Below are 6,676 nucleotides of genomic sequence, written 5' to 3'. Positions count from 1 at the left end.
TCTCTACCTTGTTTACCTGCTTGGTAATCAAAAATGGGCTGATAAACTTCTGACCCAGTTTCTTGGATGGAGATGGTAACTTGATATGACAGGTAGATAAACATACAGAATCCCCCAACTTAAACTCTGGATCCTTTCTGCGTTTGCAATCAGCAAAAAATTTGAAGTTTCTTTGAGCCTGTCTCATTGCAGTTTGAATTTTTTGAGAGTTATTAGCAATAAAAGAAAGTCTATCTTGAACTGCTGGTACTGAAACTTCTTTCGGGAAATTAGGAAGAACCTGTGGATGGAATCCGAAGTTAGCAAAAAATGGAGTCTGTTTAATGGATGAGTGCACGGAATTATTATATGCAAATTCTGCTAAGGGTAAAAGCTCATACAAATTATCTTGTAAAAAAGACGATAAGCAACGCAAATACTGTTCAAGAGTCTGGTTTGTTCTCTCAGTCTGTCCATTGGATTCAGGATGAAAGGCAGTGGAAAATGCAAGTTTAATCTGTAAGACGTGACAAAGGGTCCTCCAGAACCGAGAAGTGAATTGAACACCTTGGTCAGAAATAATTTCATCAGGGACTCCGTGTAAACGAACCACCTCCTTGATAAAAACTTCAGCAGTGGTTACTGCGGATGGAATACTGGTGAGAGGAATAAAGTGTGCCAACTTGGACAGTCGATCAACGACTACAAAGATAGTGTTGAATCCATGTGAATGAGGTAACTCAACAATAAAGTCCAAGGAAACTGATCCCCAAGGTCTGTCAGGTACTGGTAATGGGTGTATGCTTGGACCGTGTATTCTTAAAACGGGCACAGACTTCACAAGAAATAACATATTGATTACAGTCTTTAACCATCCCTGGCCAATAAAATGATCTTTTGGCTAAATCAATAGTCTTATGCCCCACCCATATGACCAGCTAATGGGTGATCATGAATCAGACGAAGAACATCTAGTCGCAGAGATTCTGTCAAAATTTTATCGTTGAAAAACAGAAGACTATCTTTATTTTGAAGCTGATCTGAAGGGGTTATAGAAGAAGACTGTTCCATTATCTTAGAAACTAAATCACTTTGTAATAATAAAAAATTCTGAGAACGCAGAATGGTATCTGGTTGAACTTCAGAATTGTCATCATGGAACATACGGGAGAGGCTAATTCAGAACTGCCGACACCTTCTTAGGGTCCATGAGGATTCCAGAGGTAGAAATGATGAAACCAAGAAATTCAACAGAAGTTTTGTGGAACTCACATTTTTCAAGTTTAGCAAATGAATGCTCTTGTAGTCTAGTGAAAACTTTCTTCATATGGGTCTCATGTTCCCCCATGGAAGAACATGAGATCAAATTGATCAAGTCTTCCATTCATCACCCTCACGAATTCTTAGTAAGCGCCACGTAAATCCAACTTAGAAAAAATCTTTGCCTCTCGCAAGTTCGGAAATAACTCTGGAATCAGGGGAAGAGGATAGCGGTTCTTCACAGTGATTAGATTTAATTGTCTGTAGTCGATGCAAGGCCATAGGGAATGATCTTTCTTTTCAACAAAGAAAATACCAGCCCCAGCTGGAGATGTAGATGGACGAATTTTCATCAATGTACTCCTTTAATACAGCAAGTTCAGGTTCAGACAATGGGTAAATACGACCAAACGGGATGGAAGCACCAGGCAAAAGATCTATTGGACAGTCGTATACCCGATGAGGAGGAAGAGAGTCAGCACCCTTTTAATCAAAAATACAAAGCGTGCCCACGCTAACGTGACCATGTCAAAGCGCGCATGCAGATACTCACGGGTGCGCGTGAATAATCGCGCATGTGCAGAACGGGCAGCTTGGCGTGAGCAGTGCGTATCGCCTGACACATATACTTTGGGGCAGTGATCCCCAACCAGTGGTCCGTGAGCAACATGTTGCTCCCCAACCCCTTGGATGTTGCTCCCAGTGGCCTCAAAGTACATGCTTATTTTTGAATTTCTGTAAAGCCAAACAGAGCTGTAACGCACGGTATCCCAAAACCCAGAACAAAAGCCAAGGTCCCTGGTCTGAGCTCACTCTTCTGCCTATAACAGCCACCTTTCGTTTCGGGAGGAGCCCTCCGCTACTCGGGTGCCGCCAGGACTTAATGTGAGAGCACCAGGGCAAATGTTCTGGGCAGGCAAGGGAACCAAGGCGTATAAAACAGAGGGAGGAGGCGTAGTCACAACAGGCAAATGGTCAAACCATACTAGCAGCGAGGTACAAATTCAGGATCCGAAACGTAGTCAAATTCAGGCACAAAGGTCAGGCAGCAAACGTCAGAAAATTGGATCAGGCAAAGGTCAAACACGGAAATACAGATCAGAAAACACACCCAGGAACGTTTAGAACAACAGAACCTACGTTGGGCAAGGAAGTGACAAAATTACTTCACACGCCGGGCGACCGAGACAAGAGTGTCATAAGGCAGCGCGTCGTGTGCGCGCCTAGAGGAGAACACCGGGCGTCCCCGCAACGCCCGCCATCCCACTAGACCACCAGGTATCGTTACAAGAGCCTTCTACAGGCTGCCAGTCCATATAGGGGCTACCAAATAGCCAATCATAGCTCTTATTTGCACCCCAGGAACTTTTTTCATGCTTGTGTTGCTCCCCAACACTTTTTCCATTTGAATGTGGCCCATGGGTATAAAAAGTTGGGGATCCCTTCTTTGGGGGATTCATTATCTCAACAGCCTACAAATGTGGAAATAAGAAATGTTTTACCTGTGATCATTTGGATATCTATAGAAGCTTTATTTCAGGGAAGAGTTATCAAATTAAATTCTATATTAACTGTAACAGCATGGCAGTGGTTTATTTAATTACTAATTTAAAGTGCAGAAAACAGTATGTTGGCGTACAATGAGGATACTGAAGGAAAGAAACAGCAAACATGTAGGACAAATAAAGAACCAGAAATATAAATATAAAAGTAATATAACTAGGAATTTTGCTGAATGCAATAAAAGCTAAAAAGTGAGTCAATTCTCAGTAATAGGTATAGAAAAATTTAAGCTAGGCATGAGAGGAGGGAATCTTTTAAGCTTATTGTTAAGGAGAGAAGCCTTTTGGATTTTCCACTTACACAAATGGATACCACTGGGTTTTAATTCTATATTTGATATTACATATTATACAAAATAAAAAGCTGTTAATGAGAGTATAGTTTTAACTTCTATTGCCACTTGGGAATAAATTATGATTTTTTATGTTTACCTGTTTTTATTGACTATTTATATTGAATTATATGTGAATAAATTATTTGAGAGAATAGAACAGTGATCCCCAACCAGTGGCTTGTGAGGAACATGTTGCTCACCAACCCCTTTGATGTTACTCTCAGTGCCCCCACCAGGTAGTTATTTTTGAATTCCTGACTTGATGGCAAGTTTTGGTTGAATAAAAACTTTATTTAATTTACTACCAAATAAAGCATCCTGTAAGCTGATAGTGTGCATAGAGGCTACCTAATAGCCAATCTTAGCCCCTATTTGGCACCTCCATGAAATTTTATGATGCTGTTGTTGCTCTCCAAGTCTTTTTACATTTGACTGTGGCTCACAAGTAAGAAACTTTGGGGACCGCTGCAAAAGATTATCATATATACTCGAGTATAAGCCGAGTTTTTCAGCACGAAAAATGTGCTGGAAAACTCAGCCTCGGCTTATACTCGAGTCGATATATGCCACGCTGCACTGACATTCGTCGCGCACAAACACCCTCCCCGTGCGTGTCCATGGTCGCGTCCCAATGTGCGTGCGTGTGTGTGCTTAAGTGCGCACGGTCACACACAGGTCAGACAAACCTTTAAGATGTGCCCAGTGAATATGCGCCCAGTAAATATGGAGTGAAGTATCACAGAAACCTCTAAGATGCGCCCAGTGAATGTGGAGTGAAGTGGGAACTGCATAATAAGGTACTAAAGGGTAAATAGAAGGAGGCAGTTACGGTAGGTGCAAAAGAACAACTGGACAAAAGTGGGACTATAATTAATTATTTTACAATAAATGTTAAAGTATCTTTATATAAGCATTCTTATCTTGATTTATCAATCCACGAACGCTCCGAGCGCTTGTTCGATCGGAGTGTTAGTATTTTACACTACTTTTTTGTACCTTGCATATTTTCGCAGATTTTTTCGTTATTTTACGCAACTTTTTCGTACTTACGTTAAAAATTACGTGACAAATTCGTATTGTGGCAATGAGTACGAAAGGTTCAGATTCATTCAAACTTCGTTATCGTGACTTTCCTTGGGCCAGGTTGGAGCTGCCATTGTTTCCTATGGGAGGCTTCCAAAATCATGCATTTTATGATCATTCGGTACGAAAATTTTGTGACTTTCGGATCGCCAATACAATATTATCGTGACTAATTTTGTGACAATTTTTTCGTAAGCATATTCGTGATATTTGCGATCCTAAGAAATTATCGTATCCAATCCGAATTTTTCCCATTCGGGATTCGAACTCGTGTTTTAATGAATCGGCCCCTTAGTATGGCAGCTTCAAGGCAGGAGGGTCAAGGGGTCCTCCATCCACCTTTCCCTAATCTGCAGCTGCCAACATTATATATTTATGAAGAGTTCACAGGGTGTCACGCTGAGTGTCCTTTATTAATTATTTGATTATTGAAACTTAGCAGTAGCTGTTGTGTTTCCCACCCTAGGCTTATACTCGAGTCAATAAGTTTTTCCAGTTTTCTTAGGTAAAATTAGGTGCCTCAGCTTATATATCAGAGTATATACGGTAAGTAGCCCTGCAGTATTTAAAGGAGGACTTTATCAGCTCTTATGTTGTATTTTGTATAACATGTTAGCAGAATTAGTGATAATGTAATGGATGCTGTGTTACGGACTGTAGTGTATAGGAGCCCGTAACTGCCAGGAATAACCTTTTGGGCAAAACAGGAGAGCCCTGCCAACCCCGGTATTTACTGAAGCCCTTTTGGGGCCCCAGACTTTCTGTGCGGGACTGACAGGGATCCTACTTACGGCCAAGGTTAAATCTGGAAACATGGTACAGCGGGGATCAGGCAGAAGCAAGGTCAGAGACAGGCAAGGGTCAGTGGCAGGCAGCGAAGAATCGTAGTCAGGAAGTAAGGCAAGAAGTCAAAACCAGAAAATCAGTCAATACAAAGCTTAGCAAGGATCTTAGGAACACAGAACCAGCTTGGGAAAGGAAAATAAGCTTAACGGCGCTTTTTAAGTCTGAATTTGGTGCCAATAGCGACATCAGCGTGTCCACTGACATCATCGCACAGTGCCGAGTGGCCAACACCATTGCACATACATGCACACTTAGACCCAGGAGGAAGGGTGCACGCAGGAGCTCGCTGCACTACAGGAGACCGGGGACCGGCGCATCTGAAGGTAGGGACACGCGCCAGTCTCCCAGTGCTCCTTACATGCTGACTGGCCAGATGTTAATTGGTGGGGAGGGGTTTAATGTTTTTAAACTTGTGATTGTTTGGAGCTATTTACTGCCATGTAAGTATGTATTTTTTAACAGTGCTTCAACCTTTTAAGTGCCAGCAGAATTTCAGCTCAGTGCCAGATGTTTTTGTTCATTTTATGTTCTCTCATTTTAGGAGCATTTACTGGGGGGGGTGTTTTTTCAGCAATTTTTTTCAGGAGAACCTGAGCTTTCTAAAGTTGAGTTTTTTTGTATTAACACTTCTGGAACAAGATTTAGAGCTCAAAATACCAAAAAATTAAACTTTTTGTGCTATAAGGATTTATACCAGAAAATGATTTTATTTTATGGACAAAAATGTAACGGATTCAGAAAGCCTCATGTCTCTCTAGCGTACAAATACCAGATATGTATAGCTTTATGAAGATTCTTGACTTCTATAGATCAAAACCTCCCTGCTGCAAATTATTACATTTTCAAAAAACTACAGCAGAATACGGCATACTTTAGATTCCAAAGCTGAAAATCCTGGAACATTAGGTTTAACCATATATTTTTGGAAAGTACAAATCCAAAATGGGTAACCATGTCTTTCTATTTATAAGTACCAACCAGTTATGTTTTTCTATAAAAAAAAATTATGAGAATTCAAAAAAATCAACTCAAAGCTTCCACTTTCAAACAAATATGAAAAACCAAGGGTCAACTGAACAGTTTAATTCCCATTGTGCATAGGATCACCAAAGTATCTGGCATTTAGAGATCCCAAAATAAAGTTAGTGCATATAAATTGCCCTGGAGATCACTTCAGCTACTGAAAATTCAACACATTTCTGGTGTTTTTGTGGGGTAAAACACAAAAAAAATATATTGACCCCCAAAACAATATATGTTTCATAAGTACTCATTCAGGAGAATCAAAAATGGATACCTATAAAAATCATCCTAAATATGAAAACCAAGGGTCAACTGAACAGTTAAATTCCCATTGTGCATAGGATTACCAAAGTATCTGGCATTTAGAAACCCCAAAATAAAGTTAGTGCATACATAGTTCATGTCATATATTTCTACTACCAAAAAATACACTGCCTGGAAAATAAGCTGACTCCATAAAACCTCATATTTTCAGAAAATACACATTCTGATGAATGTTAAATAGGTAAATATGCCTTTGTATAGCAAAGCACCAAACCGCTAAGTTAAGCTAATTTGCATGTAATTTCAAAAAATTGTCTCAAAGCT

This window comes from Xenopus tropicalis, chromosome 5 (genome assembly GCF_000004195.4).
Source record: "Xenopus tropicalis strain Nigerian chromosome 5, UCB_Xtro_10.0, whole genome shotgun sequence".
In the NCBI taxonomy this organism is placed as follows: domain Eukaryota; kingdom Metazoa; phylum Chordata; class Amphibia; order Anura; family Pipidae; genus Xenopus; species Xenopus tropicalis.
This window is presented reverse-complemented; position numbering follows the sequence as displayed.